Source organism: Procambarus clarkii, chromosome 55, assembly GCF_040958095.1.
Source record: "Procambarus clarkii isolate CNS0578487 chromosome 55, FALCON_Pclarkii_2.0, whole genome shotgun sequence".
In the NCBI taxonomy this organism is placed as follows: Eukaryota; Metazoa; Arthropoda; class Malacostraca; order Decapoda; family Cambaridae; genus Procambarus; species Procambarus clarkii.
The window spans coordinates 29,095,374-29,110,755 of NC_091204.1; positions in this window are offsets into that span (position 1 = coordinate 29,095,374).

The following is a 15,382-nucleotide window of genomic DNA, read 5'->3' on the forward strand; positions in this document are numbered from 1 at the left end:
TCCTGAGCGTTGCAACACTAACAACATGTCTGTGTGCGTTAGTTTTAAATCTGTGTATTTTGGATATGAATATGACAAGTTTTAACTTCAGTCAGGTTTTCATTCACGATTCTTTAATTTCTTGAGTCAATAAAGTTATGTAATCAAAAACATTTTAACTGTCGTAAGATATTGACAGCAACAGGATAATTACCTTCACGAATACTATAATATTACCATAATTACCTGAACTATTACTATAATATTACCATAATACCTGAACTATTACTATAATATTACCAAAATTACTTTATTACTAAAATTTTACAAAAATTACCTAATTATTACTATAATATTAACATGATTGTCTTTATTAGTACTATAATTTTGCCATAATTGCTTTAACAAATACTATAATATACTATAATTTATTGAAAATGCGAAATTTGTATATCATTAAATCCCTACTCTCTGAAGTCGTCATTATAAAAAAATAGCTTCAAGACATGTTAATATAAGCTTCGGTCAAACATTTGAAACCTAAGATAAAATTTGTTTTATCTGATTTGTGAATCAAATATACTTGATATTCACTTTTTTCTCTGCCTCGCGTTCATTACTTAAAGAAGATAAAATGGACAAATCAGCTTTAGGCCTCATAACACTTAAAGTGTTAAGCAAGATGAACCACTGTTTATTAAGGTGTTGAAGCTGTTAATGTTTGCCCATAAACAACCTTTGCTAACAAATTATTTATTTATTCAATAAATACTAAGCAGAATAACTCTCAAATGTTTCCGAATAAAATGGAGAAAGTAACTTGGTTCAGTTCGCTTTGTCTAATTTTATTGAGATCTATGATGTCTATAATATATGTTTTGTTCAATCCTCGCAGGTCCAAGTGATTGGGCACCGTTTTTTACTCTCCATACTTTCGCTTCATGCAGGATCGGCGTTCGATGCCCGATGGTGCAAGTGGTTGGGCACCGTTCCTTCACTCCGTCCTCACATCCCAGCCCATCCTAATGTCCCTTCCAAGTGTTATTATTCATACTGGCCTGGCGCTTTCACCTCATCCTTTCCTTACCTGGTTGATGGGTTCTGGGAGTTCTTCTACTCCCCAAGGGTTCTTATTTATTTCAAGTCTGGCCCGAGGCCAGACTTGAAATAAATAAATAAATAAATAAATAAATGTTTATTTAGGTAAGGTACATGCATAAAGAGATTTTACAAAGTTTGTTGGATTAATAGATAGAGCTAGTACATACAATGCCTAAAGCCACTATTACGCAAAGCGTTTCGGGCAGGAAAAACATTAATGACTAAAGCTTAATACTAATGGGTATAAAGAATAAAATGTGTTGGGAACAAACAAAATAGAGGTAAAAGAGGAGGGAACATGGCTGAAAAAGTAGCACAAATACAATTACATATTATTACAGACAATTACATTCAAACAGCGTTGTTTTGAAGAAAAAAACAAAAAACATACATGGGTTGACAACAGAGGGGTAAGGTAGGTTACAGGGAATTTATTAGGTAGTGCTTCGTTTTTATCTTAAACTGTTGAGAGAGGTACTGTCTCTAACATGGTTGGGAAGATCATTCCACATTCTGGGTCCCTTGATTTGAAGAGCATTTCTAGTTTGATTAAGTCGTACTCTAGGAATATCAAACTGTATTTTTCTGGTGTGGTGCTCATGGGTTCTGTTACAACCTTCAATGAAGCTTTTGAGGTCAGGATTGGCATTACAGCTTAGCGTTTTATATATGTATAATACACATGAGAGAATGTGCAGTGACTTAATATCTAACATATTCAGAGATTTGAGTAGGGGTACCGAGTGATGTCTGGGCTAGAGTTGGATATTGTCCTAATAGCAGCTTTGTGTTGAGTAATTAGAGGACGTAAATGATTTTTGGGTAGTAGAACCCCAAGCACAAATACCATAGTTGAGATATGGATAGATGAGGGAGTAATAGAGAGTCACCAGGGCAGGGCGGGGTACATAATATCTGATCTTAGAAAGAATGCCAACAGTTTTTGAAACTTTTTTGATATATTTAGAATGTGTCCCTGGAAATTCAGCTTGTGGTCGATGAGAACGCCAAGGAATTTGCCATCTAATTTGTAACAAATTTGGGTATTGTTTATTTTGAGATTTATTTGATTGGAGGATTTATTGCCAAACAGAATATAGAACGTTTTGTCAATGTTAAGGGTGAGTTTGTTGGCAGTTAGCCAAAGATGGACTTTCTCTAGCTCAGTATTTACTGTGGCATTTAGAGCAAAGGGGTCAGGACTGGAGTAAATGAAGGTTGTGTCGTCAGCAAATAGAATTGGCTTGAGGTGTTGGGAGGCATTTGGAAGGTCATTAATGTAGACGAGAAAGAGGAGAGGGCCAAGTATGCTGCCCTGAGGAACACCGATGTTGATGGGTAGGGTGGTGTTATAAAAATAGAAGTGGGGCTTCTATGGGGTACTGGTACTATTAAGGGGTAAGGGTAGTTAGAAGACAAGAGTATCAAATATGGGAGAGCTAAAAGGCCCGGCCCCCAAATAAACTATCCACAGTAGTAATAACTTGCTACAAGACCATATATGTTAGTCTAAGGGTTGATCAATGCGCTCCCCCACTGGAAGAAGAGATACTCTGTAATTCATGTACTTCTTTATTAACCCCTTAACAACCCCCCATATACACTCACACCAATAACAATAATAATAATAACTTTACCACACTATCTTACGTTGAAAGCCTTGGTCCACATAGGCAGGATACAAGGTTACACTAATAACAAGCTAGGGTAAAGTACTACTGGATAAGCACTGAAGCTGGATGCAGCTTAGGGTAGGGAAACCACGTGGGACCCTGATACACAACACAACACTTAGGGGTACCCAAAACACTGGCAAATACTACCCCCAGGTCTCACCCATCGTTACTACCAGAGTAGGTACACTTAATAATGCCCCGTACTTAACTTAAGGATACAGGAACTTCAGGTAAGGGAAATAAGTAAGAGGAGAAGGGAAAAGAGTAGGGGTGCAGCCACAAGAGTAGGTCTTATCCGCACGACACCAGCCAGAGAAGAGAGAGCTCCTCGCGACCACCTGGCCTCCCTCATGTCGTGGTGCCGGAAGGAGCCTAATTGATCGTGCAGCTAAGCACATTAAAGATCTTCCCCTATGCAATGTATTGTTACTTTACAAATGATTAGAAAGTATTAGTAAGCAAAGTTGGTGCCTATGTTATTATTTAATAATCAACCCCCAGCTCAGTCTTTAAATGCTCTTTGAGAAACAATAATAGTCTTACGTCTGGCAGGGAAGATACAAACAATTGCCGTTCAAGATGCACTCAACTAGAAAGTTTAATAGCTCAATTTTGACCTCTGGTTTCCACTGGAGAACCCAGGGTCGTAACACTCCTCCCCCCTTCAGAGAAAAAAAAAAAATGTGACTACTAGAATAGTAGTCATATTTTTTTGTAAGAGTATACAGAGAATAAAAAGAAAAAACATATGACAAAACAAAAAATCAATCAAAACAATTTCTCTGCAAAAAAAAATACAAAGGAGCTCTCTGAAAGAAAAAAAAAAACATACACAAAAAAAATAAAAGAACAGGGAAGTAAATAAATTGGACACGGAATATTTAATGTCACAGGAGAACCTAAAAAAAAAATTAACTAAAGCATGACAGTTGGTAATAGTTCTTTCTGTGGCTCAGATGAATGTTATTCAGGCAACCGGGACAGAGCGTCTGCTATCACGTTGAGTCTGCCCGGTAGGTGGGTAATGGAAAGATTGAAGTCCTGTAGGTACAACGCCCACCTGAGGATGCGTTTATTCTTACCCTTCATCTGAGTCAGGAAGACTAGTGGGTTATGATCCGTGTACACTTCCACTATATTACCTGTGAGGTAAACTTCGAACTTTTAACATAACACTAGTGCCAACGCCTCTTTTTCTACCACTGAATAATTGCGTTGCGCCTTGTCGAATTTCACAGAGTAATAATATACTGGGTGTTCCACCTGATCATCCCCAGTTTGCAACAACACTGCACCAGCACCCGAGTCAGACGCGTCAACCTGAATTTTAAACGGTCGGTCGAACCTTGGACTAGCAAGCACTGGGGCGGAAGCAAAGATCAATTTCAAATTTTTAAATGCCTCTGCACAGTCTGATGACCACTTAAATTTAACGGCTTTCCGCAACAAGTCTGTGAGAGGAGTGGCAACACTGGAAAAGTTCTGACAAAAACGTCGATAGTACGCACACATACCGATAAATCTTTGAACGTCCTTTTTAGACTTTAGTACTGGATACTCCAGAATGGCACTGATTTTATCTTGCCGAGGTAACACTTTTCCTTGGCCCACTTCATAACCGAGGTACGTCACTGTGCCTTGGCCACAATGACACTTTTTAGCATTTAAGGTAAGATTTGCCCTTTTCAAGATGGCAAACAACTGGCGTAACCTAGCTATGTGGTCAGCCCAATTACTGTCAAACAGCACGATATCATCTAAATACGCCCGACAATTTGGCACCTTAGCGAGTAGAGAGTTCATGAGTCTCTGGAACGTGGCCGGAGCATTACGCAAGCCGAACGGTAACACTTGATACTCAAAAAACACCCTCGGGTGTCACAAACGCCGTTAGCTGTTTAGCACGTTCAGTGAGTGGGATTTGATAATACCCCCTCGAGAGGTCGAATTTCGAAACGTACTTGGCATTTCCCAGCTCGTCGATGCAGTCCTCGAGGAGGGGCAGCGGATAGGCATCCACAATGGTCACCTTGTTGAGCTGCCGATAGTCGGTGCATAATCGCCAGGAGCCGTCTGGTTTGGGGACCAAAAGGCAGGGCGAGCACCAAGAGCCCTGGCTCGGCCGGATGAGGCCGTGCTGGAGCAAGAAGTCGACCTCCTTCCGTACGATGGCCTTCTTTTCTGGACTCATCCGATAGGGTTGAAGGCGAATGGGAGTGTAGTCCGTCAACTCGACATCGTGGCAAATGGCATCAGTCTGGGTCGGGACCTCCCCGAACAGACTGGAGAATTCATCAACCAACGACTGCACCTCTTCACGTTGGGCCATCTGCAAATGGGACAGTCCCTCCACAGCATTCACAGAACTAGAATTATTGAAAATGAGATTAGTTGGGTCCCCAGAACAATCATCCCCTCTCTCACTGGAAATGGAAACATTGGTTAGTGCAATGGGCCTGGGGCCCTGGAACTTCTTCAGTCGATTTACATGTATGAGCATTACCTGGTTACGTTTGTCAGAGTGCCTCACTTTGTACGTGAGGTCCCCAGTCTTTTCTGTCACAATGTAGGGGCCTTCGTACTTGTGGGACATAGTGTTCCCTAGTCGAGGCTTTAATACCAGGACAGGGTCGCCAGGCTGAAATACCCGTAACTTAGATTTAGCATCGTTACGTTCTTTCATCTTTTCTTGGGCCTTGCCAAGATACTTTAATGCAGCCGCCTTGCAGTCCTTGAGTCTCTGGTGGTGTTGCGCAAAGAAAGCCGAACCTTCGGTTAACGTTACGTTCCCTAACAGATTCTCCTGTAACATTTGCAAGGTCCACGAACTTTATGGCCAAAGACTAACTCAAAAGGAGAACAGCCCAGTGAACTTTGTAATCCCTCTCTAGCCGCAAACAAAACATACGGTAAATTCTCATCCCAGAAGGTGTGGGAACTCTCGCACGATGTCTTCAACATCTGCTTCAGAGTTAGATGGAAACGTTCAATTACCCCCTGACTCTGTGGATGGTATGGGCTGGAAACCTTATGAGTTATTCCATGTTCCTTACAAAATTGCTCGAAAACATCAGACTTAAAATTAGTACCATTGTCAGTTTGCACGACCCGAGGCAGTCCAAAAGTGGAAAAAAATTGCAACATATGAGCAACAACAGTTTTTGCTCGGATGTTCCTTACAGCAAAAGCCTCTGGGTAACGAGTAGTGATACACATCATCGTGATTAGGTAAATATTACCAGACTTAGTTCTAGGTAATGGTCCAACACAGTCCATTACCACATGAGAAAATGGTTCCTCTGGCACGACAATAGGCCTTAGAGGAGCTTTAGGTGGAGTCTGGTTTGGTTTCCCAACCAGTTGACAAACAATACACGCATTACAAAATTTTGCCACATCGCTTTTCAGCTTGGGCCAGAAAAAATACTTTAAAATTTTGTGATACGTAATATTAATACCTTGATGTCCCCCCATAGGATCATCATGAGCAGCTGCCAAAACTCTTTCTCTATAGCAGGTCGGCAACATAACCTGGTGGACTACCTCCCACTCATTTGACAAGGGAGCACTCTGTGGTCTCCATTTTCTCATCAAAATCCGATCATTGTAGTAGTACCCAGTTGCTGCGTCTACAATTTCCTCCATAGAGACGGCTGTTTCATGACAATCTGCAAGAGTGGGGTCAGCTTTCTGTAACTCACTCAAGGAGGCGTCTAGGCCTTGGTCAGATGCCATTGGCTGAGGCTCAACAGTGTTCTCCTCCACCTCCCCACTACTCTCGGTAGCTGGTGGTGGCAGGCTCTCCACAATGTCCTCGGTCACGTCATCGAGTCGGGCCATGAATGTGTCCACGAGGTCCACTTGGTTTTCACCACTCGGAAAGCTCCTCGTGACCTCGGGATTTACCACCTTGGCAAGCACAGAGCTGCCCTTACATTTAAGTCCCATAGACCTGGTCACCGCGCACGCAGGGTACACAACATTATCCTCTGCGGCGGGCGGATCCAGGCAAACCTTAGGGGTAGGCAACATAATAGGCAGTCTGGAGTCCCCTACCTTATCCCCTGCTAAATCATTACCAACTATTACATCAACATTAGGGAAAGGTAGGTATGAAGTGACTCCGACTGTACAAACACCCTTGTGGAAATCAGATTCCAGGGTAACCTTATGGAGGGGTACTGCCCGAGTATCACTAGTGACACCCTCGACCAGTACCACCTCTCCAGTGTCGAGAGTGTTGGCACCTTGCAACGCACTCTCTAAAATTAAAGTCTGGATGGCACCGGTGTCTCGGAAGATCACCACGTCCTTCCAGGAAGAACCCTCAGACAAAAGTAGTCTCTCTTTCGATAAGAATGGGGTAAGCAAGTCCAACCACTGTGGGTTGGAGGTCTTACTCCCTAACCCTTCTGAAAGCCTCAAGCCCTGTGTCACAACTAGAGCATTGGGTCTTTTTTCAGGGTACAGTTGCCAACAACGACTAATAGTGTGGTTTGGACGATTACAGTGACCACAAAAACGTCGGGGAGAAGAGACATTACTAACAGAATTACCCTTCGGTTCACCCTTAGGGGCCGTGGGGCTAGACACTTTAACAGGGTTAGTTATGTCTGAAACAGAAGGTGCATTAGGTAAAGGGTTAGAATGAGCTGGTCTGGACTGGCTGTGGGTATAAGTTTTGCTACTCTGTGGGGTATAATTATTTTTATTGGGCCTTTTGCCCGCCAATTGGTAGTTTTCTGCCAACTTGGCCAAATCCCCTATTTTAGAATTTACCTCTACCCTTCCTCTAATGTAATGTGATACGTTCTCTGGCATAATATCTATAAAATGCTCCATTAAAACTAAGTTCCTGAGAGCCTCGTATGTTTCGGCTTTCGCCGAGCGAATCCATCTATCAAATAATCGAATTTGATCATTCACAAATTCAGTGAGCGGTTGGTTGTGAGTAGGCCTAAGGTTACGATAAACTTGGCGGTGAGCTTCAGGAGTAATTTCATATGCCCGCAAAATACATTCCCTGACTTTATCATATTCGAAACACTCGTCGTCAGGCATGTTTATGAAAATATCTTGTGCTTTACCCCTAAGTCTTCCCTGTAGGATTTTCACCCACTCTTCCTTTGGCCAGTTCATGGACATGGCCAATCTCTGAAAATGGTTGAAAAACCTTTCAGGGTCTGACTCGGAAAATTCAGGCAAATTATGCTTTTTCTCATAATGCCTGGGGTTTGAATCCCCGGCAGGTGGAGGTCCAGTGGCATTCGCTCTAATTTTAGCCTCCTCGGTTTTGTGTCTTTGCTCCTCTAATTTTATTTTTGCTAACTCTAAAGCTAATTCTCTCTCCCTATGAGTTGCACTTTCTGTTTGGCTAGGCTGGCATAAAGGTGTATCACTTGCCAATAGTTCTTCATCAATACAATGTTGTAATATTTCATTCACCAAAGTCCACTTTTTATCTGCGACATTTAATTCTAGGCCAAATTCCTGGCCTAACAATACTAAATTAGACTTTTTAAGTTTCTTTATCTCTACCACTGAAGGCTCCCTTGCCAGTTTCTGCATTTCAGAAGACATCACTAATAATTTTAGCTCCCAGCCAAAGAAAAAATTAAAAAATAAAAATTGGAAAAAAAACAAAAATTTGCACGGCCCCTAACACAAGGCCACACTAACCTTAATCGTGAAGGGATCCAGCTGGGTGTCCAGTCAGTGCAAGAATGTCCTTTGCTAGATGAGCTGGACCCTAGGCTAGCACACAACCGTTCTGCGGAAAACAAAAAATTTTAATTTTGGCACTCAAGAATCTAATTTTTTACACTTATAATGTTCCTCCCGGACTGGCCAACCACTTGTTATAAGAATAGATGTGGGGCTTCTATGGGGTACTGGTACTATTAAGGGGTAAGGGTAGTTAGAAGACAAGAGTATCAAATATGGGAGAGCTAAAAGGCCCGGCCCCCAAAATAAACTATCCACAGTAGTAATAACTTGCTACAAGACCATATATGTTAGTCTAAGGGTTGATCAATGCGCTCCCCCACTGGAAGAAGAGATACTCTGTAATTCATGTACTTCTTTATTAACCCCTTAACAACCCCCCATATACACTCACACCAATAACAATAATAATAATAACTTTACCACACTATCTTACGTTGAAAGCCTTGGTCCACATAGGCAGGATACAAGGTTACACTAATAACAAGCTAGGGTAAAGTACTACTGGATAAGCACTGAAGCTGGATGCAGCTTAGGGTAGGGAAACCACGTGGGACCCTAATACACAACACAACACTTAGGGGTACCCAAAACACTGGCAAATACTACCCCCAGGTCTCACCCATCGTTACTACCAGAGTAGGTACACTTAATAATGCCCCGTACTTAACTTAAGGATACCGGAACTTCAGGTAAGGGAAATAAGTAAGAGGAGAAGGGAGAAGAGTAGGGGTGCAGCCACAGAGTAGGTCTTATCCGCACGACACCAGCCAGAGAAGAGAGAGCTCCTCGCGACCACCTGGCCTCCCTCATGTCGTGGTGCCGGAAGGAGCCTAATTGATCGTGCAGCTAAGCACATTAAAGATCTTCCCCTATGCAATGTATTGTTACTTTACAAATGATTAGAAAGTATTAGTAAGCAAAGTTGGTGCCTATGTTATTATTTAATAATCAACCCCCAGCTCAGTCTTTAAATGCTCTTTGAGAAACAATAATAGTCTTACGTCTGGCAGGGAAGATACAAACAATTGCCGTTCAAGATGCACTCAACTAGAAAGTTTAATAGCTCAATTTTGACCTCTGGTTTCCACTGGAGAACCCAGGGTCGTAATAGGTGGGCGAAATTGAATTATTCACAGAAACATACTGCCTGACGTGTCTTTTTCACTCCTTTTCGTTATTGTATTTGGTTGTATTTACCTCGGCTCAGTGTTAATCCCGTTTCTCTAACGAGTTATAGTCCAGCTTTATTTTGAGCATACTTTGTTTTGCAATTTATAATTATTTATAATATTTATAGTTATAATTGGTTTATAATTTTATTATTTACACCATTTTATTTAAGATTATTCATGTAATATAATTTATTACATTGTTAGGCTTTTACAACGACGTCGTCCCAGCCGGTGTTGTTAATCCCGTTTCTCTAACGAGTTATAGTCCAGCTTTTTTTGAGCATACTTTGTTTTGCAATTTATAATTAATTATAGTTATAATTGGTTTATAATTCTATTATTTACACCATTTTATTTAAGATTATTCACGTAATATAATTTATTACATTGTTAGGCTTTTACAACGACGTCGTCCCAGCCGGTGTTGTTCCTGCAGAGGATGCATGGGCCAGCTGGTGGCTCGGCCGTAGCTGTTGCAGCGGGCGCCCTCACAGACTCGGCTAGTTTCAACAGACGATGTTACAGCTGCTAACGCCCAGTTCCATCTTAGGCTTCCCGGCAGCCGATGCTTCAGTCAGGAACCTCCAGCTGAAGCGTTCCAACCGACGTTGCGCCCAGCAATTTATCACTCTTTTCCAGTTTTGTAATTCTCGCTTTCCCAGCTTCATGAATTGTTCCCGTTATTTTCTAGGACAGTTATATTCCAGTCTTTAGCCTTAATTGTCTAGCAGCTGGCCCTCTACTTACCACTAACATTCTGCGGCACTTGCCGTCATCGGTTATTTACGATATTACATTGTATTCTTACATTGTACGATTATTTACGACATTGTATTCTTAATATTATTCCTTATTACAGTTACTGGATGACGGTTCCCTGCCGTCGATTTCACTTTGCTCCTGTTCTAAAAGATGTAGCCGAAGTTCACGGCGTACTAGCTGCGGCTTGCAGACGCTCATTGACAACACAAGACTACACTCAGCGGCCACTTAAGGCAGACTCCTTGGCTTCTATCCAGCCCTATCACCCGTCTGGAGGCCGAGATGGGATGGAGACTAAGGGTAATGTTCCCCGCTCACATTCTACATCCGCTTAGGACACAAGCATGTTATAGATTTGGCTTTAAGAATTGGTTCTTATTCCATTTTATTGTTTATGTATATTTTGCTTTGTTGTATATACCCGTTCTTGCTATATGTATTGTTTATATTCAAGATTTACAGTGTTTCGTATTATCCCTGTTATAGTTGCTTTGTGCTTCTGTACTGTTCTCCTACTGGCTTTCTCCCACCTTTGCTCTTAGCAAAGGTACTTCCCCCTTCCGTTTGCTGGAAGATTCTTACAATTGTTAGCCCCCTTCATTGCTACAGTATAATTATTCGGAAAACTCTTTATTCATCCAGGATTGTTAATTAAGGAATCTCTTAATTCCTGTGCCGGGCTCCCTCCCCCCCGTTTTTCGTCTCCGTATTGATTCAGCTAGGGTTTCCCTCTCGTCTGTGCCCTTGCCTGTCACGATAACATTGCATGCCGCTTCTGCCCACCCTTACTGCCTTATATCTTTCAGCCCGGGGGAGGTGACCTACGCGACAAAAAATCGACGCACGCTCCGACTGGACCAGGTATCGCTTACATGGTCAGGAATCAACACTCTTCGGATCCTCAAGCGCAGTGCAGGATGCACGCATACCCTAGCCCAGCGAGCGCCCCCCGGCAAGTTCTACCCGGCCCGTGCCCAGTGAACAGGCAACACTTCTTCAGGGCGATTAATTCGCGCCGCCCTCGCAGAGCTAGGCTCGCCTTCAGCCGACCACGCCCTCTTACCTTTAGAATTGACAGGGCCACTCGGCTCTCTTGACGGGCTAGCCATCGGAGTTAACGGCGGGTCCAGCAACCAGCTGGAACACCCAGCTGACTACGTCCGGGACGTTGTTGCACTGCCACTCTGAGGCCTCCTTGCGACCAGCGGGCCTCGCCCTTCGGGGGGGGGGGGGGGGTCCGGCCAGCTGGCCTGCGGTGGGGGTGCAGCGCCGGTCCCCAAGTGTCCCGCTGTCCGCAGCTAATCCTTTGCCCAGTCTACATGCTAGTAAGAGTAAGGAACCCCTTCTCCTTAATCCTTCTCCCGCTGGCCCTCGCGGGATTGGGGGTGCTCCGCCGGAACCTCCAAAGTGATAAGCCTGCAGATAGCTAAGAAATATTCCCATGAATTGTAATTAGTCTAATTAATGCAACTTTCATTTACTACCTATGGATGTAGTTATTAATTGTAATTGATCTCTACTTTATCATTAATGATTATTCATTATAATTATTCCTTAATACTTTATTGTTATGCACTAGTCAATAATTATTTATCATTCATCCTAATTAGCTATTTGATTCATTAAAAATAATTGCTTATCATTATACTATTTGTTATTATTATTATTTATTATATAATAATAATTTATTTAATAATTTATTATTTATTAATTTATATAATAAATTAATTTATTATATATTAATTTATTATATATTAATTTATTATTTACCATTATAAAATAAACAAGTCCCCAATCTGAGCACGTTTTCTTCCAACCTCAGAAAAAGAACACTGTTTCCCAAAAACGGTGGGTTTTCTGAGTGGAAGAAAACGTATGTCTGGAAGCTGACTTTAACCGCCCCAAGCTGCGTGCGCATTGACCCGAGGTTATATAAACCAGGACGGAGACGGCGTGGGCCCCTTCCCAAGCCAGCAGCTGCTCTTACATAACGCCCACCCTCCTCCCGGGATCCTCTGCATCCCCTGTTTTAATTTTGTAAGGGACGGCCCACAGATGTGCTCAAGGGGCACTTGCTCTAGCATGCTAAGCATTTGCTGTATCTTTGGGGGTGCTCCGCCGGAACCCCCAAAGTGATAAGCCTGCAGATAGTTAAGAAATATTCCCATGAATTGTAATTAGTCTAATTAATGCAACTTTCATTTACTACCTATGGATGTAGTTATTAATTGTAATTGATCTCTACTTTATCTTACCTAACTTACTTACTACCTACTTACTACCTAACTAACATTAAACATCGAAAAGACTAACTACATCTTATTTGGAAGCAAATCATCAAATGCAATTCAGCTACAGATAGACAACATTAACATCAGTAATAAAAATGATGGCAAGTTTCTTGGCCTTTTCCTAGACAAGAGACTCAACTTCAGCACCCACATTCAACACATAACTAAGAAAGTCTCTAAGACAGTTGGTATACTCTCCAAAATCAGATATTATGTTCCTAACTCTGCTCTCCTCTCACTATATTATGCACTAATCTACCCCTATCTTAATTATGGTATCTGTGCATGGGGATCTACCACTGCAAACCACCTTAAGCCCATCATCACACAGCAAAAATCTGCTATCAGAATAATAACTAACTCTGCTTTCAGACAACACTCAGCTCCCTTGTTTAAATCCCTAAACTTGCTAAATATTAACTCCCTCCACACATTCTCTTGTGTCAACTACATTTACAAAACCCTGTTCTTAAATGCAAACCATGCTCTGAAACTCTTCCTGAACAGATGTAATAGGACCCATTATCACCACACCAGAAATAAATATCTCTTTGATATCCCCAGGGTCAAACTTAATCTGTGTAAACACTCTATGCAAATTAAGGGACCCAGTCTATGGAACTCACTCCGTAGTGAATTGAAAAACTGTAAAACTTTTGCCTTATTTAAAAGCAAAACCAAAAAGTACCTAACTTCATCTATTTAGTTTCCTACACTGAGCTTTAAATTTGCTCTGTACCTAGTGTTACCCAATCTCCTAATTTTTATGTAATATCAAACAACCTTATCATTGTGTTCATTGCTGTCTTCTTTTATGTGCTAGCCATATGCTGTATTGTGACTACCAATTTTTGTCAACTACCATTCAAGCTGTCATTGCAATCAATCTTATATTGTTTCTGCTGTATTGTGCCTACCAATTTGTTGTCAACTACCATTTTAAGCTGTCATTGCAATCAATCATAGCTACCTATGTGCTTTAATATACTGTACCTATAATTTTCTCTCATCTTTTTTTTTCATTCCATGTAATCTGTTATCATTTTTTTGTCTATAAATTTTGCAAGTATTTACCTCCTTAAAATTTTCTTAGATTAAGGACCTGCCCGAAACGCTGCGCGTGCTAGTGGCTTTACAAGACTGTAATTACCATATTTGTATCCTCACATTCCTTATGTACATTCTTGTATATGCATAAATAAATAAATAAATAAGTAAATAAATAAATATCATTAAGGATTATTCATTATAATTATTCCTTAATACTTTATTGTTATGCACTAGTCAATAATTATTTATCATTCATCCTAATTAGCTATTTGATTCATTAAAAATAATTGCTTATCATTATACTATTTGTTATTATTATTATTATATAATAATAATTTATTTATTAATTTATTATTTATTAATTTATATAATAAATTAATTTATTATATATTAATTTATTATATATTAATTTATTATTTACCATTATAAAATAAACAAGTCCCCAATCTGAGCACGTTTTCTTCCAACCTCAGAAAATACAGTTTTGATATTCCTAGAGTACGACTTAATCAAACTAGAAATGCTCTACAAATCAAGGGGCCCAGAATGTGGAATGACCTTCCCAACCATGTTAAAGACTGTACCTCTCTCAACCAGTTTAAGATAAAAACGAAGCTATACCTAATAAATTCCCTGTAACCTACCTTACCCTTCTATTGTTGTTATAATTAACAGTGTGTGGGCTATGGGGTACTGGTACTATTAAGGGGTAAGGGTAGTTAGAAGACAGAGTATCAAATATGGGAGAGCTAAAAGGCCCGGCCCCCAAAATAAACTATCCACAGTAGTAATAACTTGCTACAAGACCATATATGTTAGTCTAAGGGTTGATCAATGCGCTCCCACACTGGAAGAAGAGATACTCTGTAATTCATGTACTTATTTATTAACCCCTTAACAACCCCCCCATATACACTCACACCAATAACAATAATAATAATAACTTTACCACACTATCTTACGTTAAGAGCCTTGGTCCACATAGGCAGGATACAAGGTTTACACTAATAACAAGCTAGGGTAAAGTACTACTGGATAAGCACTGAAGGTGGATGCAGCTTAGGGTAGTGAAACCACGTGGGACCCTAATACAAAACACAACCCTTAGGGGTACCCAAACACTCGCAAAATACTATCCCCAGGTCTCACCAATCGTTACTACCAGAGTAGGCACACTTAACACCATATAATACTTAACTTAAGGGTACAGGAACTTAGGGTAAGGGAAATAAGTAAGAGGAGAAGGGAGAAGAGTAGGGGTGCAGCCACAGAGTAGGTCTTATCCGCACGAACACCAGCCAGAGAAGAGAGAGCTCCTAGCGACCAGCTGGCCTCCCTCATGTTGTGGTGCCGGAAGGAGCCTAATTGATCGTGCAGCTAAGCACATTAAAGATCTTCCCCTATGCAACGTATTGTTACTTTATGAATGATTAGAAAGTATTAGTAAGCAAAGTTGGTGCCTATGTTATTATTTAATAATCAACCCCCAGCTCAGTCTTTAAATGCTCTTTGAGAAACAATAATAGTCTTACGTCTGGCAGGGAATATACAAACAATTGTCGTTCGAGTTGCACTCAACTTGTACTACTAGAAAGTTTAATAGCTCAATTTTGACCTCTGGTTT